General features: G+C 38.0%; 1 long non-coding RNA gene across 1 annotated transcript in view; it reads right to left on the bottom strand.

Moving 5' to 3' along the window:
- Positions 1 to 1687: 1687 nt before the first annotated feature.
- LOC148224462 (uncharacterized) overlaps positions 1688 to 27685 on the bottom strand; it is a 40915-nt gene continuing 14917 nt past the window's right edge. The window contains exon 2 of the long non-coding RNA XR_015802668.1: positions 1688 to 6148. This is a non-coding gene — a long non-coding RNA (uncharacterized LOC148224462). The remainder of the gene's footprint in view (positions 6149 to 27685) is intronic.

Below are 27685 nucleotides of genomic sequence, written 5' to 3'. Positions count from 1 at the left end.
TCCTCTGAGTTTCAGTCCTGCTCCTCTCCTATTCTAAGCCATGTGACATAGCACGTTCATACAGCTCTAACCAAATCTCCAAACTAAAGGACAGTAAAGCCCCACTAAAGAGCATTCCCCCACACTCTGCAGGAGAGGAAAAGACCTTTAAGTATAGGTGAAAAGGCACTGTTGGAATAAGATTTGCCACTGGAAGTATCAGAAAATAGATCTGTCTTACCAGTAGAGCTTGTCTCTCAAGGTACAGTCACAAAGCTCCCCTCTGGCTACCTGCTAAGTCTATTTAGAGCATGCAAACTTCAGCAAGGCTAATCACAAATCACAGCTGATAGTTCTCTTTCAACAAGGCAAGTAGGTAATAAATACACTCTGGAGAGCCCTTTCCTGGGATCTGAAGGGACAAGGTCCCCAGGAGTCAACATGACAGGCTTCTGGTCATGGACACGAGTAGCTGTGGGACTTTTCATGAATGTCAGGACTTCAGCAAAAAACAGACAAGTTTGGTCACTCCTGCTTTTGCAAATCTACACATTGTGACACACACCTGCTCTGAGCAGCAACAGAGACTACCGGGTTTGTCTCCTCTAATTTAAAAGCTTTATGCTACACACAATTACCCCAAGGCAGTAAAACATGATCTATTTCAATTTAGATTTGATCTGCTCTTTCATGCAGGCACAAAGCATATTGTAGCTTTTCATCAGAGTCCTAGGATCATTGAATTATTTAGGTTGGAAAGGCCTTTAATATCATCAAGTCCAACCATAAACCTAACACTGCCAATTCCACTACTAAACCATGTCTCCAAGTGCCACATCTACAGATCTTTTAAATACTTCACATTAAACTGAGCACAGTCAAGCAGCAAGATCTTAATTAGCAGCTCCATTAATATCTGTGCTGTATGGTCACATACAAGAAAAAAAATTACCACTGTGCATATTTCATCTGTACTTTGTGAACTAAGCATAAAATCTGGTGTCATCCCAACGTCCTTCAACAACTTTGCAAGTTAGGCAAGTTGTACAAAGTCCATCTATTTACAAAGCTCATAGTTGTACAGAGCCATCTATTTCTAGCCAAGCTACAGAACATAAATTTCACAGATCCTGAAATTATTTTATTTGTCAACATCAACCTACTCTTTGCCCATCAGAGCTGAGTTACTTTAGCAGCACATTTTCAGATTACCTGAGCCAGCAGATGCTCTAGGCTATACAGGAACAACTGGAGAAATATAACCTTCAAATGATGGAAAGCCCAGAAATCCTTGGCTGGTGACAATACCCAACGTATTTCTCATAAACCGAATAATGAAACAAGGTCAGCTAGACACTCTCATAGCTAAAAATATAGCCAGAATCTCAAAGAGGGGTGAGGATGGCTTGGAGCCGATTTCCATGGTGCCACAACTGGGCAGATCTCACTCCCTCAGTCGGCCAGGCACACCTGTGGCTGTGCTATAAGCACACACTTAAAACCACCAGAAGTTCTGTATGTCCTCTTCTCATCCACGGGAGGACAGCATCACAACAGAAGCACAAGGAGGAGCTCTCAGCAGCCTTTACAATAACCCCACATTAAGTCTGTAACATCCTTTCTGCTCCTGCAGCAATACAAGCAGGCAATGCAATCCAAATCACAAGAAAGGCTGGAACACAATGAGACAAACCAGCTTCTGATGGCATGATTTTAGAAAGCATGTTTTATTGCAATTGAGACTCATGAAAAACGCGGGGTTCCGCATTTACAGAGCAAGTGTGATCTTTTTCACAATGGAGAAAGCAGAGTCTGTCCAAAACCAGGATTAGAGCTTAATAACAGCACCAAAGCAGCAAACAAAAATCCCCTATTAACTTAAGCAGGAACAAAATGGAATATTCTTGTAAAGTCAGCATTGCAAACATAAGGCTTATGCAATACAGCCTAACTCTTTTCTCCTTTTGGAAGAGTTAAATAAGGTATAATTTAGCTATCATATTACACTTTTTAAAATAAACAAGTCCTCAGCTTTGTAGTTATAGACTGTACTGCTCAGCTGAAGATTGCTTATTCTATAAAGTGTTTGCTAGAAAAGTATTTCCATTTAATTCATGCTAACATCTTTAAAGCCAAAGGTCAAAAACAAGGAAACAACAGCTTAACTGTAGCTAAGTAGGTCTTGGATGGAACCCAGAGATGACAAGAACCAAAATCTTCATAAGAGTAACAGAAACTTCAGCTTTTACATTCTATTTAAACATTATTTTTATGAGAATCAGTTTATATAAAAATATGTTTTAAAAACAGAAGCTAATTTTGAATAAAACCTGAATCGAACAAAGTGTTTGATCGGATTTTAAGTTAATGTATTTTTAAGCTGTAAAAACATTTGTTTGCATATGAATGAATATTTGTACTGCAGATGTTCCACACCTGTTTGCATTTTGCAGAAGGACAGTTGCTTTTACATGTTTTTATCTCAATCACAGCACAGAGAAAACTCAGATCTAGAACTCCATCTCTCATTTCAGGGCAATTATGACTGAAGCCCACATAATGTGGTTTTCTTTTTCTTCATTCAGAGCAAATTCTCTTTTCTTTTTCGATTTCATCTTCTAAGTAGAATAGCTTGTCATAGACTTTTAAATTCTCCTGTGCTGAATTAAAATTAGTGACAGTGAGATTTACTGCATAAAACAGAACTTGACTTTTGTATAAGCATTAAGGGAAATCACTGTGTTCTTTCACTGCATCGTTAAGGAAGTGTTTACACTTATAATCAACATACTACTTTCACCCTTTGGATGACAAGTCAATGACCTCTTGTCCCCTTTCACCTCTCATTTCCCTCACCAGCAGCTCTTAGAAACTTTCAATAAAATATTTTTCTAATATTCCACTTGTAAACTTCAAGCTCAGGTTGCAATCTCAGTACAAGCAATAGCTCTGCCTGAGTACTCCCACGCATTCTTTCTTCCTTACCATGGTCAGCCCCTATATTACCAAATGTAATGGAGGTTTGACAATTACCTTGAAAGACTACATAATCAAAAATATAGCTTAAAAAATCCAAACAAACCAAGTCCAAACAAAGTTTAGAAATTAAGGAACATGATAATAAGAACTGTCCTTTTCCTCAAAACAACAACAACAAAAAAAGAGAAACACAATCAATGTAGCATGTTGACCGTAACAGGCAGGAATAATATTGTCCAGGGTGGTGCCAAGAATCACTTGGAACAAGTAACTTTTGCATCTTGGAAGAACCACCCTTCAAGAAAAAAGGCCATGCCTACAATCAGCAATTTCCCAGAGATGACTTGCATTGGTAGCTCTACAGATTACCTCTCCATGGACCCAATCCAAAGCTCATTACTGGCAAGAGGCTTTTGAAACAGCCCTGTTACATTTTTTTCCACAATGGAAAAACTCTATGTTTAATTGATAGACTGGAAAGAATCTTCAACTCTTTGAAGTCTGGGATTAACAACAGAAAAGGACATAATGTTTGCCTTTGGCTTGGCAAGCAATACCTTGGGGGGAAAAAATACTCTGATCTAAAAATGATGCAATTTATACAGTGCTCAGTATGGTGCAGGTACATCAGAAGATACCTTTACAATTAAGGGTCTGGACACAGCAAAATTACCAGTTGCTTCCTTTTAGCAACACAATTTATTTAGACTTTACCAACAAATCTTTTAAAGGAGAAGCATAAATGATATTCAAAAAATGAAACATTTTAATTAAAACAATTTAATCTGAATTTATTTTAGCACCATGCTTGCAATTGTGTTCAGACAACATCAACAATAATTTAATATCAAATAAAATATTCAGAATCCTGTAATTTCACTATTTTACTGTTTTAGGACTACATAAGCTATTCAAAATAAACACTGTTTCTCTTCTTCAGGAAAGTGGTTATATTTGAAGGAATTAGGACTTTCAGTAGAATTTCAGGCGACAGGATAGTGGTGGAATAGCAGCTGATCCACATAAAAGCTGTTTTGCTTATTTAGTTTTCAGTGGGGTCAAGCCACTGAATTAGTTTGCAGTGTAAACAAATCATGTGAGTACAAAGCCAGGAAAAGTGTGGGCCAGGAAAAATGTACAACAAAGTTGGGACTATTGGAGTCTTATATTGATGAAAATGAAGATGGAATTTCACTATTAAATGCACAAGTAATATTAAATATAGGGAAGTATTTTTAATTGACACAAAATCATGACTCCAAACCCAAAGCATGTCTAAATAAAAATAATACACAAACTCACATTTCAGGAATTCAGGGAGTTATCTCCTTCAGGAGGTTGTCTTTCCTGGACAGCATAGTCTACAATCAGTACTGTCATGCAGTAGAAGAAGTAACTGTGCTCCATCATCCCCAGAAATCTCTTTTTGCCAAGGGAACCATGTGTATTAGGAAATGCTACCCCCTATCGTCTGACTAGTCTGAACAGCTAACATCTCCTTAAAAAGATCATTTTCAGAGGTTAACTCTGCGTTTCTTGGAAATTACTATAAAAATCATAAGCCTTCTTTTAACTCATCAACTTAGTCCTTCACTACAGCACTGTGACCCTGGCTTTCCCTCTTACTGCTTCTTCCAACAGGAAAGCAAGCCAGAGCCTGAAAAATAATTATTACTTCAAATAACTGACTTTTTTAAAGTTCTGCATAAAAGTTTGAATTCCTTTTTGTCCATTTTGTGCAAGTACTACTTCAAATCCTTACACATTCTTTTACCTTTTGTCTTTCCACTCCCATCCCTTTCCAAACTCTGAAAACTAAACTCTTCTAAAAGCCCTTATTTAAAACATTTTATATTTAAATGCCTTTTCTAAAAAGCTGAAGCAGTAGGATCTGATTACATAAGAACACTATTGCAAAAGAAACTAGACAGTGATCTTCGAATTCAACTATATTATGAAAAATTTCTTAAAGATCACACAAAAATTGTGTCTCTTCCCCATAAACAGGGCAAAACAGAAAAGAGGGAAACAATATTCTTTCTGCCAGAGTCCCTGCTTAAAAAAAGCTGCAAAACTCACTTTAAGAGTATTTTAGGACCATGGCAGCAGGACATTAGATTTAAAAGTAATTTTTTTTCCCAGCTTACTCTACATTTAAACTGAGAAGTTCTACTTGGCTTACAGCATACAGAATGAAAGACAAGGAGGAAGAGAAAGATTGCCAGGACAAAGCACAAAGTATAACACAAACTGGGGAGCAAGTGGTAGGGAACACCAAGTGGATAAGACCTCTGTATTCTAATTTAATTTAGAGTTGGAGTTGATGTTGACACCTCTGATTTTCTTTGAAAAGGAACAGAAATTTGAATTCCTCTAGAACCCTTCTGCTTTCTAACCTCTATTTCTAGCTCTTTTGGGTAGAAAACGAGAATCGAGTGGATCTTAGAAAACAAGTACCAACCATTTAAGAGTGATTTTGATTAAATACAATAATGATGTGTCAACTTGAGGATGTCCACACTGCAACTTGTATGCATCACTGCCTATAAATAAATGGTGTGACAGGTCTTTTTTAATCACTGCTTAAGGATGGAAGTATTGCAGTGTATTATTGCTACTATTTAAGTTTCCCTCAAGCCAGCAGTACAGCTAAAGCATATCACAAGGCCCTTCTGACCTTGGTCTCAACACTAGACACTGAAGATACGATGTAATGACATAATTTGTTTACTGACACCATAATGTAAAGCATGAAATACAGGCTGTCAGATACACAATCAACATAATATTCCATCCTTGCTCTCCAGACGATTTCCAAGGCAGGGAGAGTAAACAGCCTTCTCCCAGCTTTCTTAGTTTCCACAGCTGAGAGTGTAGGATGTTTACAATACCTGTCACTCAGAGCTCCCACGAATAGACCAAATGTCAGCAGATCTAGTACTGACTTCATCACTGACTGCTGGAAACATGCAGATGTCAAGTAATGGGAGGAAGAAATCCATACCCATGACCATATGAATCCAAATCAGTGTTAAGTTCTTTGTGAACAAGTTGGAGGGTCTAAGAAAGAAGTTCAAAGTAAGGCTGAGCTTCAGCATCTTCAGAGGACATACAGTGTTATTGCCACCATGGTACTGCAAGGGTTACTGCCAGTTCACTCCAAAGTACTCTTCATGTCCTGAAGTTGTGCCTGCAGAAAACAGAGAATTCACCATTTTAATGAATGCACATAGCAGAAGAATGGTTTTTGCATTCTACAAGTAAGAGCTGTCATGCAATTTCCAAAGGACTGTAAGTTTTTAACATGATTTAAAGGTGATATTTCGAGTGCTGGCTCACAGAATGCCTACACTATCTAGCTTATTTTTAATTAACAGAGGAATGACGGTTTGGGGACACTTTTGAATACTGTGAGGTAAAGAATACTTTTAAAGATACAGCTTGGTAAATCGAAGTGTTTGGTTAACTAACTTGTGGCTGTTAACAGTAGTCTAGGTACATTTGAGATTGTACTTTCTTCTCAAACATTTTAAGTATTTGGTTTCCTTGAAGGCATCACCTCTAAGAGGAAAAAAAAATCCCAATTTTTTTAAAAAAGAGAAATCCAATCAGAAAAAAGAAAAAAGAAATTCTCATGTAGAACAAAAGTCAAAGTCCTCAGAAGAGGAAAAAAAATTCCACAGGTTTCAGAACAATGTAAGAAAAATAGTTTCTGCTTTAAAAAACAATGCCTGTGCAAAAAAAAAAACCCAAAAACATGTTCAAGTGACCAGGGACCTGAATTGTGTTACAGAATCAAAGCAATGTACTTTAAAAAAAATTAATTTGCTATCAAAAAAGTAGAGGAGCTTTTGCTGAGAGCATAACCCATAGAAGGGTTGCCACAATAGTAGTACAGTACTTATCATCATACAAACACCATTTATAACTCAGTATATTGGCCAGCTTTCTGAGGAAACAGCTGCTCTGTGGGCATGAAGTATGCTTCATTTGGACCAAAGTAACTATATAGTTTTCTCCTCCACCATTACCTACATATCAGTCCAGTACTTCTAAAATTCAGGATAGATATCTAAAAGTCAGTGCCTGGAGGGAATCTCTTCGGTCAGGAAACAAGAGCAAGCAGCAGGAGGGGAAAGAAGGGGACTATGTAACTGTCCATTGCTTGACCATTCATAAGGAAGCCTAGAGATCTGAGGGAGGCTCAAAAGCTGAAAAAGATCTGAAGGCACAGACCATCTTTACCTTCTAGTCTGCTATAAATCTGAACTACAAAGGCGGCACAAATTGTAAGAATTAAAAGTTTTCTTTCTCGAGCTGTCTGTCCTCAATAAATGATCTCTCTGGTCAGCAGTTAAGCAACCTATGCTAGTTCTTCACTAAGAAGATGCATTTCTCCTAAAACACTCCTTCTGCTTCACGTTTCAATGGAGTCTGTGGGTTGGATCTCTTTGTAGGGCATACTACAGAAGAGGAAAATCCCTTTCTTCAATTAAGCAGCCACATCAATCAGATTGCCAGGTAGCCCTGCAAGAAACAGCCTGGCATGGGCTCAACAATGAATCCAGCAGAGAAACAAAAGCATAAAGTGCAGAAATAAAGTCATGGAGCTGCTCTCTCAGAGCAAGGAAAAGGAGTAAATCTTAAAATAATCCAGGTGTAAGCATCTCAGTAGGTAATCTAGTCCCAGGTCCTCCTGGAGGCAGAGCCAGTTTTAAAATCTCACATGAACTGCTGCAAAAGACCTTACATTTCTCATTCAAGGTTTGGCAGATTAAGTAAGATTTGCAGAAGGCACTTTAGCCCTTTACAAGAGAAAGTTGAAAAATAATATTGTGGTAGTCTCTGATTTACCACAGTATTCTCTTTAGCTGATAGGTGTCTGATATTTCTGTTGCTAACAGATCCTATTTTGATCCTGTAAGAGCTATGATGATTTTTTTTTAATATTTAAAACATCAATCATGGTATCATCTTGATGTACATCTTTTATTACCACTGGTTAAAATTGTATTTACAATTACTTTTTCAGTAGAATTCAAACTTCAGGGCTTAAAATCAGACAGTTGACTTAGAAAATATTAACTTACTTTACACTCTACCATTAAAACAGTTCTTTCAAGTTTAAAACATGGAATAAAAAAGATGACCCCTCTTCCAATAACCTAGTATGTCCCCAATACAAAAAACCCCACACAACTATGTAAATTCAAAAAGCATTGATACTGTATTTGCTAAAAAGTAAGTAGAAGGAAAAAAAAACCCAAATCTTCTATAGCAGGAAAAAATTCTGCTTTCAAAATAAGCCTATAAAGTACTGGAGCTGTGGGCCTTATATCTAAGAAAATTGTGAAAGCCAGTGCTGTAACAGGCAACATCCTGTCAGCACACAGAGAAGAAAACTTGTCAAGGCAAATGATGCAGTGACAAGGAAATACTCAACACACGAAGCAAAAAGAATCTGGAGTTTCCGAATAAGAAAAATCAGAATAAAAACTAAGTAACATATGGTCTCACAGAATCCCAAATACTTTTGAGACTTCTTATATAACCTTCAGTTTTAGCATTTAAATTAATGACCCAAGTGACTTAGGACTTTAAAAGTCAGTTTTACATATATATTTCAGATGTGCTTCTGAAAGATGTACCAGATAACTTCAAACAATTTAAGAAAATCTTCTGGCAAGAACTTCATTCATACTCAACACAGTAATTCCTATTCTAAAGAACTACAGTCAAAACAAATGACAGAAGAACATGACAGCAATTAAATTATGACTTTAAGCACAGGTCTATTGTATTTGTACTGCTTCTCTACTTCGACTTCCAAATTGTTTCAGGTGGCCATTCTCTTTTCTACTAATATTTATGTAGTCAAAGATGTGTCTAAGGTGACATACTTGGGGAGAATAAGAAGCTACACCTATCATAGTCCCTTGCCAAGAGAGATGCCTACCACTTGCCAGGCACAGTTCCTCATCTATGTCTAGGTACCCAGATACAGCAACCTGCCTGGCCCAGCTCCCATTGCAAAGCATGTCCTTCTCTGGGTGTCTAAGAAATGCAGCTGCTGATTTGCCAGCAAGCCTTGCAGAAAGCTAGGTTAAAATCCTTCCCCTGAAGGATCTAAGGGAAGGCCCTACCTGCACCAATAGCCACACAAGTGATCATAGTCTCAGCAAAGATATTACAAAAGGATTAAGTACTGCAAAAAACCCCAGATTTCCAAGTGGCAAGGTGTTAGTGACATAATTATTTACCTGATCCTAAAACCTGCTCTCCCTCCCTAAGCTTCACTCTCCTACACTTGAAGGATATGACTGTAAAATGTAGTACAGAGATTCACCTAAGAAGCAGCTGCTAAAAGAATGCAGTGCAAACAACAAACTAACAACTCAAAACTAAAGCACTGCCCTGCCATCATCTGGAAAGAAGAGACTGTGACTTGCTCAGTGAATGACACACTATAAAGAAATTGTGATCATTAATTTGCTTTCATTTTACAACTAAGCACAAAATGGAAGGACTGAAAACTTACTCTGTAGCAAGTTAGATTAGTTTAATTTCTGGTAATGATTATAAACTGGATGTCAACATGCCTAAGTTGCTCACTTCAGAGAATACTTGTTATAGCCAGAACCACTCAATTATATCACCCAATAGCAGAGGACCATAAAATAAAGAGAAATTATCCTGTTTGCAAACAGGGAGAAAATCATGTATAGTGTAAGGTCTAACTCCCTTACAGACTTGTAAGATGAGCTGACTTTATGCTACCTTCTGTGTACTCATAGCTCTCTAAAACAGCTAATTTTTCTGCTCTGCATCAATACACACCATTAAAATGGGGGCAAATATCACTGAACATTATAAATATTACACCATTAGTAAAACTAATGAAGCATTTTTATATAAGAAGGCCTCTTACATTGCCTCTTACAAAAATTCAAAACTTGTCTCAAAACCTTCCTCAAAATCCCTAATGCACACAAGGAAGGATAACCTGCCTACATAGAGGCTTACTTGACCCACCTGCAGTGACCCACTTGAGGGGCGAAATATTTGTATTGAATCCCCCCTTTGAATACAGACAGCTTAAAAAGCAGCAGGCCCAGAGAAGACTGCAAGCTATTTAAAACTCTTCCTTCTTTGCCCAGTGGAATCCTGGAGATTGTGTGGTCTTTACATCTGGAGATATTCTCAACTTACCTCCTTCACTCATCAGCCACCCCTCAAAAAGCAGCTAGTACAGAGTGGAACAGCCATGTCAGTTTGAAGTTAGAATTGAGATTTGGACTTGGGAAGGAGCAATCACAGTGTCAGGCATCCTTAGAGCTTAGCTAGAGTCTGGTGGATCCCCCTTTCTATGTCTCCATCTCTGTATGGTAACCACAAAAATAACAAACCTCTCACTATTGCTGTTCTCCTACGTGAAGGACAATTTCTCTCAAAATGGCCAGGTTTTCTTTCTCACCTGCCTGTTCCTGCAAGGCCACACAGTTTCAGTGAACACCTTGTGATCCTGGCAACAATGATTTGCCATAAACTTTCTCAAAAAAAGCCTGGCATGCTTCTAAGATTGTTTCAAACCCACGGCAACAAATTCTGTTTTTTCCCCATCTTAAACATTCTACATTCCACTTTAGAGACACATATTTATATATAAGGGTATGTAAAGAGGAACCCCGGAGTCCTTGTCTGATGAGGAAGATCTAAAAATGTAAGTGGAGCTCTCCTTCAGCTCTCCTTTCAGCTTCAAAGAAAGAAAATTATCCCAGAGCCTTGCAATTATTTGAAGGGGGGGAAAAAAAGTTTCCTTTTCCATATAATTACTATAAGACACAGAAAAAACAACCTAAAAACAAGGTCAATACATTTTTAAACTAGGTAAAAGAAAGATTAGTTTCAACAATTTTAAACTTTTTGCCTCTGAGAGTCAGAGCAAAACAGTGAGAAAAGAACAGCCACCACACACAAGCCACAAAATAATGTGGAACAGCCCAAAATACATAAGCAGGCATATTCTAGACATGGAATTAACTGGCCTACCATTGAATGAAAAATATTTTAAATACTATATGAATATATAAACTGCCACCAGATGTCAGTACAGCCTAGAAAATTGCTAGTACAATCCTCTACTCCAGGCTGATAAGAATATTTATTTAACATTCCTCCCAACTGTCCAGGTACATAAATCCAGCCCTTCCTCAAATCCTGAATGGAAAAAATCACATACAATGGATCTCATTTGCACATTATCAACATGAACAAAACCCAACAAAGGTGTGAGAATAGGCTTAAACGTCTACTGACTCAAGACAACAAGAACCAGCTTGATACTAAATAATCTATTATTAAGGTTCAATGCCCTCCACTCTCATGCTCATCAGATTCTCTAGCAATGAGTCTTGGCCCCACACATTCACATTCCCTCTCCTCCTAGATAGCTTTAGTCTCCTCAGATTATGCTGCAAAATGACAGGGAATATTTAGCAATGAGGTTGCTAAGCTAAATAAAGCTTTTCTGCAAAACAAGCATTATCATGTCTGTCCTTGTGCTACAGCACAGGCTCTCCCCACACTCTCCTCATCTCTGATTTTTTTAAGAGCTGCAAAGGAAAGCGTTTCCAGAGCACCCCCAGCTTAGGTGATTTTGCTTTGAAATTTCTAACAACAGACTTTATCTAAATTCTTCACACAAATAAAAATACAAATCTATGATTTCTTGATGGTAGAAATTAGTGTCAGCAAGACATGTGGCATACAAACATTTTTTTCTGCTCCACGTCCAAATTCACTTACAAACTTAGTTACTAAAGCTATTAACTAGAGAGTTTTCACAGGCTACTTCAAGAGCAAGCCTTACTTCAGAGCATTAGCGCACAGGTTAAAAAAAAAAAAAAAAAGGAAAGAAACCACTCTCTCATGCAAAACATAATCTATATTATTTAGTCTCAGCTAGTATTTTAAACTTTGCAAGTTTATAGATTGAGCTTCTTGTCCTACCACAATCAACAAATCTTACTTTGAAGCAAAAATATGTATTAAGAGAACACCAGAAACTGTAGAAACCAAGAAGACAATTGTTAAGTGATTAAGAAACCTAACTTAAAATTTTTGTTTGGCATAGAACTACTCGATGTTAGTGACATCGTGACTTCTATTTTGTGAGAAATATTCAGCTAAGCAAAGCAACATACATTAACCTGTGGAAACTTATATCAGCAAAACTTGCTTACATTAGAGTAACGTAACAAATGTTTATAGTTTTAATACTGGCTTATTGCACGGTCTTACAAAATTTTTTATATTCTTATTAAATGCAATCAACTCAATGCATGAACCTTCTTAAGTCCAATGCAAACAACTTCAAAATATATAATTAAAAGAAACTTGGAGAGTTAAAAACCATGAAAAAAAATTCAACTTTTTAGGCCAGTGCTTTTGAAAAGGTCTTACTGAAATATCTCCCTTGCCTTACAGGGCCATTTCAGCACAGCTCTGAGGTTGTAGCTTCAGTTTTAACCCTACCACACTTCTGGATTTCCTTTGTACAGTTTCGTATCTCAGGTTGAACAAAATTGAGAGAGCAATAGAAATACAAATACACAGAGATTTTTTCTGAGCATTTATGTTTTCTTAACATAGATAGCTTGATATCTTAGGATATTAATATGAAAAAGAGAAAAAATTAAATGCAGAGAGGCAGCATCCTGAAAGTCATATAATTTTGACGGGGAGAAGGAGTACAAACTGCCTGTAAGTTAAGTAGCAGCAAATGCAAAAAAAAAGAATGTTAAGTAAATCGCTTCACAGGAAACCCTCAAACCACTTAAAGTAGAGCACCTCTTACTTTCATACCTAAACTAAGCCTTGGAACCTCCCTTCAATTCAGGTGAGCTTTGTAGTTTCAGAAGTTTCTCCTGGAGGAGCCTAATCACTGACTCAAGAGGAAAGGCAAGGTTTGTTGCAAACCTGACTAAGTGCTTAATTAAATAGAAAAACTATAAGCATGTTTCACCTTGCTTTTGAATTTCATTAGGAAACCTTTCACAATTCCTATTTTGTTCCATACAACTGCACGTCTTTGTCAGGTTAAAACAAGAGGTAATTTATGTGCACTCTCTAAATTGGAATTTTTAATTCCTGAGTCTTGGCTCTAATTGTAACAAGGACCCTTGAGGCTCATAGTTTCTCTGTTAACTTCCCTCCCTTCAATTCCCTACACGTAAACACTTGTTTCTACAACGGCTCTGCTACAAGTCATTTTCCCCCCACTTTTTGCACATTGAAAATATGCAAAAACCAAACCCAAGCGTCTCAGTTTTTCACGTGCCACTTGCTCAGATCAAGTTCGCTATGTCCAGATGATAAGTACTATTCCAGTTACTATCTATTCAGGAAATCTCAAGAACGTTACTAGCATTGAGAGTACATGACTCAACAGCCAGATTGCACTCTATATCAGAATAATAGAATAGCTGTCTCCTTTCACCCAAGAAATGTAACTCCTTCAAATCAAAGTTAAGAACACAAACAAGTTCAGATTCTGTAGAAGCAAAACTGCAAAGATGCACTTGAAAGTTACTTAAAGTTCACATCAGCAGCAAAACTCGAGTGGAAAGAAGCTTACAGTGACTATTTAGCACAACTTAATTTCCTAAAATCTTTTAAAGTTCACCGCTGAGTGTCAAAGGGGTTTCTGGATCCTTCTCTACATTATGTGCAGCCATCTTCTGGCCCACCAAGCAGTTAGCTCTGCTGCTGAATGCCCTATAGCAAATGGCATTCAAGCTGTGAGACTTTGAAAGAGGCTGGCATGTCAATAGTTACGTGGCAGTATTGGCATGCCCATGCAGATGGAGAACGGTGGACACTTTTTTTCCTCAGTGAAAAAAGTTCGAGTTGAAGATGCTTTTAAAAAAGGGAAATTGCCAGCCTGAAATGCTGTCATTTCTACATGGACGAGTAGGAATAATATCTGGCATTATGCTTGAAATACTTGTACATTTAATTTTTCTTGCCAATGCTAGCTTAAAAGTTCTATTATAGTCACAAATAAGAATTAAGCAATGCAGGAAGCATATCCTATTCCTAGTGTCTTATGATTACTATAACCATGTTAAAATAGTTATGTTGGTTCATTTGTTTTTAGAGATATCCCCTTTTCAAGGACTTAGAAATAAGTTTAATGGCAAAGTATGCCTTATTAGGGAATTTTCATCCTTTAATTATTTCGCCTCTCTTAGATGACTCAATTCTTCTTTAAATACCCAGCTTTCTATTTCTTCTTCAAGCACAGTAGTTGCCTTAAGTTTCACTTTCCTATTTCCATCCCAGATCTTCTTCAGGTTAACTTAGCAGTGTTCTTGCCAAAGTCCAAAGATATTTGCTCTATTCCATCCTTGTGTATTTTGAGTTGCCAATCTTTTCTGTGACAATCCAGAACTTGGTCTTCTATTCTGCTACCCCCTCCTTCCTTCCTTATCAGAAGAGATTCTATTTGTTTTTAGAGAAGAGATTCTTAAAAGCTCTTGTGCATGTTCAATCTGGCTGATTTACTTCGCAATTAAAAAAACCCATCCCCTCTGTTAACATGGTCCAGAAAACTGTCTCTACTCTGTGTCCAATGTAACACATGAAATCTTTCTTCATCTCTCCAACACTTCAAGAAAAAATATACCTGCTAAGTCTAACACATAATTAATACTTGCAACTCCACAGACCTAGCCAAACATCAGGTTTGCAGATTATTTTATGCATAAAATCTAAACTGAAGTCCTTTCAACTAATCATTACATTTCCAGCCCATCCAGCAACTCCTCATCTTCCAGGTTCACTTTTACACGACATTTTCCAGTGAAGCAAAGGCAAAAATCTTGCTGTGACCAGAATAGATTCAGAAAATTCCTGCCAGAAAGAATACTCTAAGAAATCTTTATATCCTCTTAGGGCCACCTGTCTCTTCTCAGTTGAATCAAAGAGCAGCTATTGTCATGGTCTAGGCCTGTCAAGATCTGCAACCTTCCTTGCCCTTAGTAAGCCTTTTTCTCTACCTCCAGCATCACACGAGGACAGACTTGGCACTCCACATTACAGTTTCTATTACAGCTCATTCATGCTTTCTTCCTTCACTGTGTCTTAACAGAAATACAATTTCCACCCCCACAGCCTCCCTCAGAGTGCTCCTCTTCACACTGTCCACACCCACCAGTGCTGCCTCGTACCCACTGCAGTCCAGAACTGTGCCAGCGACTTCACAGAAGTCACGGTGTTCAGCACCGCCACGTGCTGCACTCACACTGAACATCTGACTGACAATTTATGAAGTCATTTAACCTATTTTTGGCTAAGGCTGACTAATTAGCAATGTCAAAGAAAAATCTGAAAAAAAAGAATAGGCATTACTTGAAACAGCAATGCTGAAACTGAAAAAATCATGTTTTTAGCAATAAAATCACCACTTGACCATGAACACAGTAAAAAATCCCGTCACCTGAACATACTTTATTTTCTCCTAAACAGGCAGTAAACTTAAAACTTCTTTTGTAGTATTTCAGTAAGGCTCATCACTATGGTATGTGAGCAACCCAAAGAAGATCAAGTTGCTCATCTGTATTAAACAACAGTTGCTGCAGGTTGAAAACAAGCAGGGCTTCAGTTGTACAGAAACTCAGCTGAGGTTTCTGTTTGGCAAAGATGATGTATTTGAAACAAGGCATGGACCCAGATTCCATTTGATATGGTTCTTCCTGATGCATAGATTTCAGGTAAATTCAATAGCTCCTCTCCTTCCCCTCCATGGAACAAAAAACTTTTCCCTCTGTGTGCTAACAGGATTAAGTGTCACATTTAAATTTCATCAAACTCCACTTTGTTCTCTAACCCCTTCTCTGAACTAGCAGACCGCTGCTGAAGCAGGCACAGCTTCTCCTACTCGTTAACATCACGGACACGCTGTGGCAGGGATCCAAGCTCTGTTTTCCTGCAGAGGATATAGCTTCTGTGGAAGTGAACAATCCCCAGCGAAAGCTTAACACATCGTCCCATTTCCTCTGTTGGAAGGGAGTCTCCCAACTCACGCTCTGAACAAACACAGTCCTGGAGCCAGCCCATGGACAGTGTTTACAGAAACAGCAACGTCACCGATAGGACAGATTCGGATACTTTGGAACAAAAATAGTTTGAAAGAAAAGAGAAACAGCAGTATTTTTTTCCCCATGAAAAAGTAGTAAATTAAGCGTTAGTCAAATGCTGATACTTTTTTTTAGCTATTTCATATGGAGGCTTCCTGAAAAAACGTATCCTATTTTACTGCGGTTAAAGTAAATCTTATGCTGAACAAAGGAACTGAGAGGTACCAATTTAGCAGCAGTTCTATATTTCCATCCCCACCTGTCCTCTCGCTGCCTAACTTCCACATGTGCACGTGAGGGGCCAAAGTCATACCAGTATAAAATAAAGGAACACTTTTTTCCTTGTGGGATTTGTTTTAATTTTTTTTTTAAACGCACTGAAAAACTTTAGACTACCCAAATTTTGTCAAAATATGAAGGCAGAGTACCTTAACTATTTAAAGGTTCTGGACCATCTTTAATTCTTCATACATGGACTTTGACAGCCTTATTTAATTAGTACCAACTTTTCACCCCTTAGCATGCTGCTAAGTATTAGTCTATTTTTATTTTATTTATTTTAAGGAAGTGGAACAATACAGTGATCACCAGAAATAGTACATCAAAATAGTACATGCTGTACCCTGTACTTAAACAAATAAATACAGAAAACTGTAATCCAAGGGTAGGATATATAAATATAAACTTTAATTTTCACAGAGTTCATGAGAATTATAACCTTTGGAAAACCCAGTCCATCTGGTAATTGAAGTGGTTTCAATCTCACAGTTACTAACACAGGAACGGAGCAAAAAGCTGCTCTCAGCATTCATTTTGCCAACGAATCAAACATAACATCATATGGTCAAATGTATAACACAAGGCAAACAGGCACAAGAGAAAAAGGTACCACATTTTTTTTCTTGTTTCTACCGCACTTCCAGTCCGACAGCCAGCCTGGTGCCTATGAGAGATACAGCTGATATGAAGCAAGAAGCAAAGAAGTGTCAGAGAAAATGTGAAACTTCAGGCTTCATCCAAGATGCAGGAAGGAAGAAACTCAAGGGTCAGCTGCAGAAGATAAGGGCAGAGACAGGCTCCAGCATATGAATTTTTTAAGCAAATGGCTTGGCAACAGAAATAATATCTTTAAAAGTTTCTGTGCCCAATGCTTCCCACATTGAAGTTGCACAATCTCATCATGTTCCCCTCTTCAGGGCTGTGAATCATGCTAACATGGAATGGTGCTACTCATGTCCAGAGCTTCTCTCTGTACAAAACTACTGAGCAGGGTACTTCTCAGAAAACCTAATTTGCAAGAAAAGTCTTCTAGACCCAGTCAAAGAGTGGACAGAGGCTTCATTTTCTTTCACAAGACTTAAACCACCAGGAAATCTAAATTGCTGCAAAGGAAAATAATAAGGTAAAATACAATTTAAATAAATAAAGCAACTGCATACAGTTCCGCCTGTGCCCTTTCTGGCTAAAGATGAGGGTAAGCAGTTATTTCAGACAGACCCCATATTAACTTCCGGACCAAGCTAAGTGAAAGCCTGCCAAGTATTAAAGGGAGAAGAAAGGGATGTAAGCAGCTCGGGTACTTCCTTTCCAGAGATATTTTTTACCAGCACTGCAATTCTACAGTTCTAACTGAGGGAACTGATGTGTTAGGTAGAGTTCAGCAACATTCTGATTTTACCTTCTGTGCTGAACACAAACCCAGAGAGGGTTGCTGGCAAGTGGTTGTTTGTTAGGAGGCTATGTAAAATAGTGAGAACACCTCGTGATGGTGATTAAACAGCCATGATAACTACTTTCCCTCCTAGCCTGACTTATGTTTCTAGCTAGACATACTCTACCTTCTCTTTGAGGCTGCAGCAACTGACCTCTGCCTGCTCACAACTATGACAGGCTGCACAAACTGCACCGAGGTTACCACAGGATAGTATCAGAAATGATTCTGTCATCACCATTAGAAACCTCAGAAAAGGCCAAAACCCAAGTTTTAGAAGCACAGTAATATATACACCCTCTTCATAACAAAAAATCTGTCCTGATTGCTGCTCATGCCAGTGCAAGGAAACTTTGTTCCCTAGAGCTCAGCAAAGTGACACCTCTCGCCAACACAAGAGCAATGCCAAGACAAGCTAAAACGGGAACGAAAGAGGAAACTGAAAGTTAAGTTGGGTTCAGATTTAAATTTTTTCAAAAAGTCCTTCATTCTGAAGTGATAAATGTGGAAGCGAGGATTAAATTATGGTCAATTTTATGTCACGTGTCTTCGAATTCTTTGGAGAGGTAGAAAGTTGACACAAATCCTCTGCATTAGAAATTATTGCAACAACACTAATTTCTGTGAGAAGTTCTGAAAGCACACATGTCGTTTTCTAAAATGCAAATATTTCGCTCCTTGTTTAAAGTGTCTGAAGGCTTAAAATAAGAGCAGATATAAAGCACAGTTCAAACCTGTCACATACATTAGCCGCCAAGCATAACTGCATTCAAGATACATTAGTTACATTTTTGGTCAGCTCAAATAAATGTTTTTCCCACCAGCTGCTATTTCCCTCCTAAGTGGAGAACACTGGTTCTACAAATCTATACCAGCAAATTAAAGAGTGTTAGCAACCTAAGCCAAAATGCAATCAAATAAAAGTAATGATTTATTGCTTACAATGAAAACTAGAGGACATATATCTTCAGATTTATTTTCAGTAAAAAACTGATATTCCGCAAAATATTCCATAAGAGAGTTCAAGAAATTCAGTGCAAACTATTTCTCAATATATGATGGATGTCACAACTCTGATTTTAGTTCATGATGCAATTTTAGCACATCCTGTTTCCACTCATATACTTCACACAACATAACAGATTTGCTGCAACCACAGAAACATCTTCGAAAAGTTAAAAATTAATTCTAAGCAAAAGTGGTTTATCTGTACATACTCTACTAGGAGCTGCTGAATCTCTAGGAACAAAGATACCTCACCAGTATCCAAAACAGACAGCAGACATTCCACAATGCAATTAGGAGCATTTTCTTGCTCTATAGCTTTCATGGAGGAGAATGCATATGACACTACCTTTAAGTCAATACACCCAGCAAGTGTAGTCTGCCAGCAGTTCAGGAAACTCTGCACGAGCAGTGACAATGATATAACCAAGTCCAATCACTCGTGTCCCATGGCGTCAGAGAGTAAGTGCCAGAAGTTTGAAGGACTCAAAGCACCAATACCCTTTCTAGGCATACTTTAAATCTGTTTTAGCTATGAGTAAATGAGTACTCTTACATAGTCAAGAGGAGCTGTAGACAGTAAGCACTTGTGAACATAAGGCAAACTGTGTGCATCTCAAGGAGAGTACTCAGGCAGGGATATCTAAGCTTCAGCCCCGATGTGCAAGCACCTTCACAAACATCAAACATTCATCTGGCAGTGGAGAAAACTGCAGAAAAATGGTAGACAGGCTTAGACCTGGGTCCAGACAACACTAGTGCAAGGAAAATTATTTTCATATCTGTATTTCATGCTTGCAGCTTTTTGCCTGTATCTTAAGAGAAGCACTTATACCTTCTTCTCCTCAATGTATGTCCACTCGGCAGTATAAGGGCTAAACCCGTCTTACATCAGTGATATTGACAGAAGAGTCTAAACATTCCAAAACAACACTGTTCTCATAAGCAGCAATTACAAAATGCCTGAGGCAAAAATGTGTCAAGTTCCAAATTTTAATTATTCAAACCCTGTACTGAAATACTCATGGCTCTCTTTTTCCTAAAGCTACCATTTTGATTCCATTTTACTAATGTGAAAAACTTGCAGATCTTCTTCATAAGGAGGAGAATGCTCAGATTAGGAAACTTGCAAGCATTTTTCACTATGGGTTTGCATCTCCTTTACAATCGGATTTTCAGCTCAGCACACTGAAATGGAAGGAAATGTAACAGGAAAAAAAAAAAAAGATCTTTTAACAAAGCTGCTATCTGCAGTCAGTTCCTCTCAGGAATGAAACACCCAACTTTCTAGGAGAGCACCAGATATATTTGTATAAAATATCTTTGTGATAGAAATGAACAAAAGAACAACAAGGCTCCTTTACAGATTTCCTCATAAAAGACATGAAATCCTTCTCTGTAGATAGTTGCTATGGTGCAGACTTAAGGGGAAAAAGAGGGGAGATCAGACTTCTTGTTTACAGGTTTCCAATATGCTCCACTTGATCCATCTTGAAATTGAAACCCTTTAGCTTCCTGTCTTAAGGCTGTCAGATGGTAGAGAACAAACAGTGTTAGCAACTTTACAAAGCCCCCACATGTTCTGCACAGAGCTACAGAAAAACATCCACATGGATTAGGCAACAGACAGGAGGGACAATATAGTTTCAAAGAGAATAAAAGCCATACTAAATCCTGAAGGACTTATTCAAAGGAAAAGAGACTTACTCTGGGAATGAAATGCCAGATTATCTCTGAACATTGTCAACACTTCACCACAATATAACACTGCATGGATCTATTAAAAAATACACCATTTTGACATTCTCAGGTAAAATCCTGATTCTTCTGTGAACTTCTTACACAGGTTTTATCCCAACAGGTATGCCTGTCTATTTACAGATTCAAGAAAAGTAAGGCAGACACTTAGGGTAGGATTAAACTCACAGTAAGACACCTAAACCATGCAGTCCTCTACAGTCAAAAAGCCTACAGAGAGATTCAGCTGACTCTACAGCAGACATTTGTATCTAATTCAGGTAAGTGCTGTCGTTTAAATGTCCTGGCAGTTTCACCTCAGTGCCACTTGCCTCTCCTGTAAACCTTGTATCCATCAGCATTAACGCAACTTTTACCAATGCTTTAGAGATCCTAGCTGGCATCTAGTTCAGGCAGGTGACCAGAGGGCTACTATCCAGGCCCCACTTACTGTACCAAGGACATTTTTTTCAGCTATGAAGACAGATAGTACAGAAACTTGGTGCAAAAGTATAAAACTTAAATGTGCTTCATTAGTCATGAACAGAATGCATCCTTTATTCCTTTGACAATTGCTAAGAATATAGCTATCACTCATTGAATACCCAGGCTGCTATTTATTGTGGTTTGGGGGGCTATGCAAGAGATTTGGCCTTTGCAGTTACTTCTTTAAGGCCGCACGTTTCAAAGAAGCTGCCAAATGTAATTTCCTCCCTAGATCCCTTAGTCACTTGCCAGAAGATTAGACCAGAACCTTTTTGTCAAAACCTTCTATTTAACCTATTTGCATTAACTGCCTTAACCAACTTATTTTCAGTATACCCACTCATATAGGACAGGTTAGTTCTCCTATTCAGACAGTGACCAGTCTGGTTCTGTCATATATTGTGCTTCCACTAAACATTCAGGGTGAGGTAGAAGCAACCACCTGATCCAGGATAATTTCAAGGTTTAGGAACTAAATGATGCAGTCTTTCTAAAAAAAAAAAAAGTCCCAAATTCCCTGCATGGACAGAGATGCCTTTAAAGACCTCCAGAGGGAGATCCTGTCTAATTTTTAGCATTTAAATTGCTTTGCACATCCATCTTAGGCATCATCAGTGACACCACCAGCATCTTGCTACAGCCTGAATATTCAGCTCAGTCAGCTCAGGAATTCAAAACTCAAAAACAAATAGAAAACAAAATAAGGCCTGTGACAACTTTCAAATTCTATGGCAGTTTTCTTGCTCTCTTTAGACTGCCATTTATTTATTCCTTGCCTTCAGAGCTTCTGTTTGCCTAAATCTATTTCTCTTTTTTTACCTGCTTACTGTTTGCACAAAGTGTAAAAATATTATTTTCCATATTGTCACATATGCCTGCAAAATTTAACTAATGCCCCAAACCATTTACTTCTCAGTGTTAGCAAACAGCCTAAACTGAAACAGTAGCATCTAATCTGTATTTGTGCTACCACAAGCACCACTAGAAAGTTGAAGAAGAGAAAAATAATACACTGGAGGGTACTGATCTAGACTTCTTTCCATTATTTTTTGGTTATTCCATCTTCTGGGATTTGTTTCCATGGGATATTAATCTACTGGCTGTCAACCCAGAAACCCTCCTGTGCTCTGCTGACAAAAATCAGACCTTCACTAAGGCCAGACTGGGACAAAACAACTACTAAGCTTTAAACACTTGAGAAAGCATTGCCCCTTCATATTTACAGGCATACTTTCCCATTTATTTAACAAGCATCAGAATAATTCTGCTAATGTAGCTATAACCCATTTCTCATATCTTAGAGATAAAGGATACTGTGCAAGAAAGGCATCCAGTGCTCCTATAGCTATACTACTTACACACAACCCACCCAGTAGTAAGAATATTTAAGAGAGTCACATAGTTCCCATGGAGAGAGAGCTGAGATCTTGCCGGATTTTACTCCAAATCTACTGAAAACAGAAGAGCTTTTGCCAAGTCAATGTTGGCAAGTGTTTCCAGCATTATCCTGTCTTGCTAAACTGCATTTAGATTTTGCTGGACTTATTTACTTGTTCAGTATGCTCAGAGAACTGGAACTATTTGTTGCTGTAGAGAATTTGGCTTACTTTGAAGACCTGGAACAACATTTAAAAGATGAATCAGAAACTGACTAACTTAGGAATTTGATCTGTTAACCTCAGCTCATAGCAATAGAGCATGCTCAGTGTTAGAAGTAATCCATAGTGCAGCTACTTCAGGTCTGAGACCAGCCAACTCTCTGAACTCTCAAATGACACTTCTAACATGCCGTTTTTATGTAGCCAAGTTCTGTCCCTCTCAAAAATACCATCCAACACAAGCTGTAAGATGACGCTGATGATCCTCTTTAGAGGTCAAAACATCACAACCATGTTTTATGAAAAAAAAAAAACAAACCAAAAACCATCAGCATTCTTTGCTGACTGCATGGAAATGAATCCTCTGAAGGCTTGACTTTCAGAAGACATCAAGCATCCAGCCTCTCTCTCTCTCAAACACAAAGGTACATCTCTTTAGGACACCCTGAGTTAAAGGCTGATCCCTCTCACTGTTGAGCTGTTGTCCACACCCTCACTCCCCACAGAGCCGGTCAGTTCTCTGCTTCCACCCTGTCAGTGAGGCACGCAGGAATGCTTTTGATCAGATGCATCAGAGGTACACTGGTGACATATTTTGCCTGACAGACTCATGCTCTACTGCTCAACACAAAAAACGGACTGAAAATATTTAAGTATTTCAAAAATGTTATCTGCAGCAGTTGTTTTCAAGCTTTTGGTACTGTTTCTCCCATGCTTGTCCATTCCACATTTTCAGCTTTACTACCGTGCTTTTTCTCTTTTTTTTTCTTCGCTAAGCCGGACATTGATTCTTCATGCCTCCCTCTATTCCCCCAACTCCTGGCACTGCCCACTGCCTTGCAATAGACAGCAACCCTGCCTTCCCTTTTCCAACACAGAAGCTATGTACTAGGTTGTGCCATAGCCACGGTCCACCTATCCTCAAAGCACATGCCTTGAAAGAAGTACAGAATACCACTTAGGCTCGAGACACAGTGTCACTCTTCTAACTCCTCACTGTTATAAATTCAGCCTGGAAGATGTGTAAACATACCCTACACTTCTAGTTTCTAAATGTGTACATGTATGTACTTGGATTGCATTCAAGGTGACAGTACCACCTTGCTTCCTAAGAGTTACAAGCAACCTACCATATGACCCATTCCCATCTTCATTGTACCTTTCCAGTATTTAATTCACTTGCAGCTAACAGGACTATCTGAGGACTTATCTAGAGAAAAAAACAAACCAAGAGAAAATGAAGAATCAAAGCCTACCACTCCCCACCCTAGGGAAACATACCACTGAGTGACTATTCTTCATCAATAGTTTTAAATCTGTTCACCAGATACATCATATCTAGACTTTTTACTATTTCAATTTTTTCTATCAGAATGTTTGGGCCTCCAAATCCAATATCATGGGATATATCATAAAGGCTAGTGTTTGTATGAGGATATGAATCTGCCTGATTTAACAGGAAATAAAATAGACAATGTAGCAAGTGAGTTCCATTTCCTGGTAGGATCTACTCAACTTAACTACTTTGGTCCAAGTCCCATTTCAGTATTTCTGTCCAAAACCACATCACGATGACAGTCTATAAGCGGTCATAAACTCTACTCACCCAGTTGAGCCCTGGCACAATTTAGTTTCTATCTGTAATCTGGAGTACACTAATTTTAGATTAGCAATCCACAGAGTTTTTTAATATTACTGCTCTCCAATTCCTTGATACAAGTTATTGGCATCTAAGCGATGTCCTATTTTAATAGCTGTTGTTAAACATCCTCCTGGCTTGCTACAGTTCAACATTTGTATCTGACTATGCCCCAGCTTTTCAATAACAAGCCTGACAAGTTTACAGAATATTGTGTTTAAGCACTACTATATAATTTTGACTTCTACCTGATCATGAGCACCAACATTAAAATCCTTTTGTGTCTAATAAAAGTCTTTCTTTCTCTCACTGTCCAGCTGTCCTCCCTCCATCCATGACATTTTCTTACTAATTTTATACATTGCTTCATTATCTGCTAATTTATATTCAAGGAATAAAAGCTGACAGACATCTATTTAGGGATTTCTTGTGGAAGGAGGAAGGGAAAGAATATTTTAAAGCACCAATTCCACCTCTATACTCAGACATTTTATCTTTGCTATCTCCCTTGATTATGGATTTTTCCATGACTAGTAAGATTTTTGTAAGCCATTCAAAAGTGCTACACTTTTTCAGTTCGTATTTCATCTTTTCCCTTGTGTTGTTAAAAAGCTTTCTATCTTTTGAATTTCTTCCTTTGAGGAAAAAATACTGAATTCATCTGACTACAAACGGACTTCAATGAGCAAAGATATGTACACCTGAGGTAGTTATCCCAGACTGACTTTGAAGCTAAAGGAGAGAAACAAGCAGGGCAACTGGGGACAAGTCATCCCATTCCTAAATACATATCTGAAATAAAACATGTAAATTGTAATGTAAAAGGGCCTCTCCTTATTAATTAATGTAAGCCTAGAACAGCTATACTAAGTTCAGCAATATGAATGTTTATCATAGTATTTCCTACCAATTCTCATGAACAATTAGAATCCCACAGAGTATTCAAAGGTAATGATAACCACACTGTGGGACAGAGAAATTATATTTCCAGTGGATTTCCACCTGAAGACATAACTATATTATTTTCAGAATGTTAATAATTCCTATTAGTCTCTTTGTGAAGAAGCTTATGTATTCATAAAATAAGCACTTCTGAGATACTTCACTGATTCACAGATACCTGTATTACTGACCAGTCAATATTAAAGCTGCCACCTTTGCTCAGAACTGTACAACTGCAGGGTCATAGCCCTGGGCCTCACCTAAAAAGCTTGGCAGAATTAATACAGACATTTCAATTAAGTCTGCCCTGTGTCTTTTAAGTATTTCTGAAGATGCTTCTGTACATGCAAGTTTCTCTAAGAAGAGCTGGAGAAGGTTTAGCAGACAGGACATTGTGCCAACTCTGCAGAGCCATGTGAGTGTTGCTTTATACGCTTTTCCCTCTGCTCCTAGTTGTGTCTTGCCCTTGCCCTGTAAATTTAGTACCTAAGCCAGTTTGCTTCCTTTCACTGCTTTCCATGCATTACATAGAAGCTCCAATTACTGGCTGGAGTGTCTTAAGGGACATCACTACTCAAACAAAAGACCAAAATATCTCATAGCAGGTATGATTTCAAGGAGACAGCAAGTAAATGTCTCACATAGGCTTTCTGCCATTTCATCACTGTTTAGTTTAAGCTGTCAAAAACCCCTCTGTATGTTTTGAAAACATTTTGGGATGTTAATGAGTAACATTTATAGTTACAGAATTAATCATTGCTATGAATCCCAGAATGACATCAGGTATCTAGAAAGGCTTTCAGGTTACATAGCTTTTAACAATCAAAATAGAGGAACTTCACAGATCATTCTAGCCTCCATAAATTAAATTGCTGACACACTAATAAGATCCTTGCTCTAATGGAACAGCAGCATTTGTACCTAATGCAGGTAGACTAAGTATTCAGCTTTATTTTTTTAAGCCACTAATAACTGAGCAAGAGCTTCAGATAAGCATACATTCCATTGAATAATGTCATAAACTATAGCAAAATGCTAGCAACTAATTTCATTAAGAAATTGTAGAATACAAGGCTGGTTTACTTCACACAGCATGCACATCTAGGCAAGGGGCAGGAAAAAAACCAAGCCATTTGCACAGCTTCCTTTGCTTTCTTCTTCTTCCCTGATAGAGATGTGTGTGTGTATATACACATATTTACACACACTAATAATAATACAAGGTAGAGTACATCAGCCTTGTATAGTGGAACTTCTTAATACAATTCGTTTCAAGCATACATGTATAGAAATATATATAAAGAAACATTAAGGATATACAAGTTGTTATGCAGAATGGTGAAAATCTTTCTGGAGGAAGTAAAATGTTTTCACTGTTCTGCACAGAACAAAGCAGACAGCTACCCCAGAAATAGCAGCTATCAACTCTGCAAACTATCAACTCTGCAAAGTCAACACTGCAATATGAAAATATTAATCCTATTCGCTAAGTATACAGAAGGTGAGGAGGGAAAAAGGAAAAAGAGTACTATAAACATTACTGTAAGAACATCTCTTAACAGCCTATGGCCCTCAGCAGAGTGCACAAATTCTTCCCAAAGCTTTTACTACAGCAAAGTAGTTAAAAAGGTTGTTGAGTGATTAACCTTTTCTTTCTGAGACCAAGGAAAAGGGGTTGAAAAGGATTGAAAAAGTTCAGGTCCATAAAAGAGAATAATAGCATTACAGAACGACTGGATGTGGGAGTTATCTCGTGTACAGGCTGTGATGAAGACAAAAGCAAGCAGTTAAAGTTGCATCTAATGAATAAAGGTGAGTCAAGGAAAGGCAAAGAAATGAGTGATACGGTGAAAGCAAAGAGACAAGAGAACTCTGCACAGCATCCTGGAGAGCTAAAAGCCCTCTGTCCTCACACAAGAAGTGCTACAAAAGGAGTGCAATGAAGAAGACAGAACGGCTCAGAGGTCGACGCTCAAAGACCTACTATTGACTGAAATACACCTGGATGCTCAAAGGAGACTGCAAAAAAACCTGCTCTGAGCAATATCCCTCTCTTCCACTGATAGTCTTCCCTTGCTACAGGCAGAAGTTCTTGAATTAATTTTCTATGCTCTGCACTATGAAAGGAGGTATGTATTTATTCAAAGGATGTACAAAGAAGGGGGGAAGAAAAAATACTTCAGCAACACAAGACAAAGTAACAGAAAGTATTTCCAATTTATTCACAAAAAAAATCCAAGTGCCAATAACAGGAAGCCTGAATTGGAGGAAAATGCTGGCTATCCATATTAAATTAAGAGATGTATTGTTAAATAAAAGCAGCTACGTTGACATCCACAGCTAAAAAGATGCCTCAAGCTATCATCTGGAAAAACACTATGTCACGGCATGGCACGTGGCTTCCTTCCCATATCCTTTGTTCATTTATTTGTTTCATAATAACTATTTGAAGCTTTAGGCAAAAACCAAA

Source organism: Sturnus vulgaris, chromosome 3, assembly GCF_052056855.1.
Source record: "Sturnus vulgaris isolate bStuVul1 chromosome 3, bStuVul1.hap1, whole genome shotgun sequence".
NCBI lineage: Eukaryota > Metazoa > Chordata > Aves > Passeriformes > Sturnidae > Sturnus > Sturnus vulgaris.
Note: the sequence above shows the minus strand (reverse complement) of the source record. Positions and strands in the feature narration are given on the sequence as shown.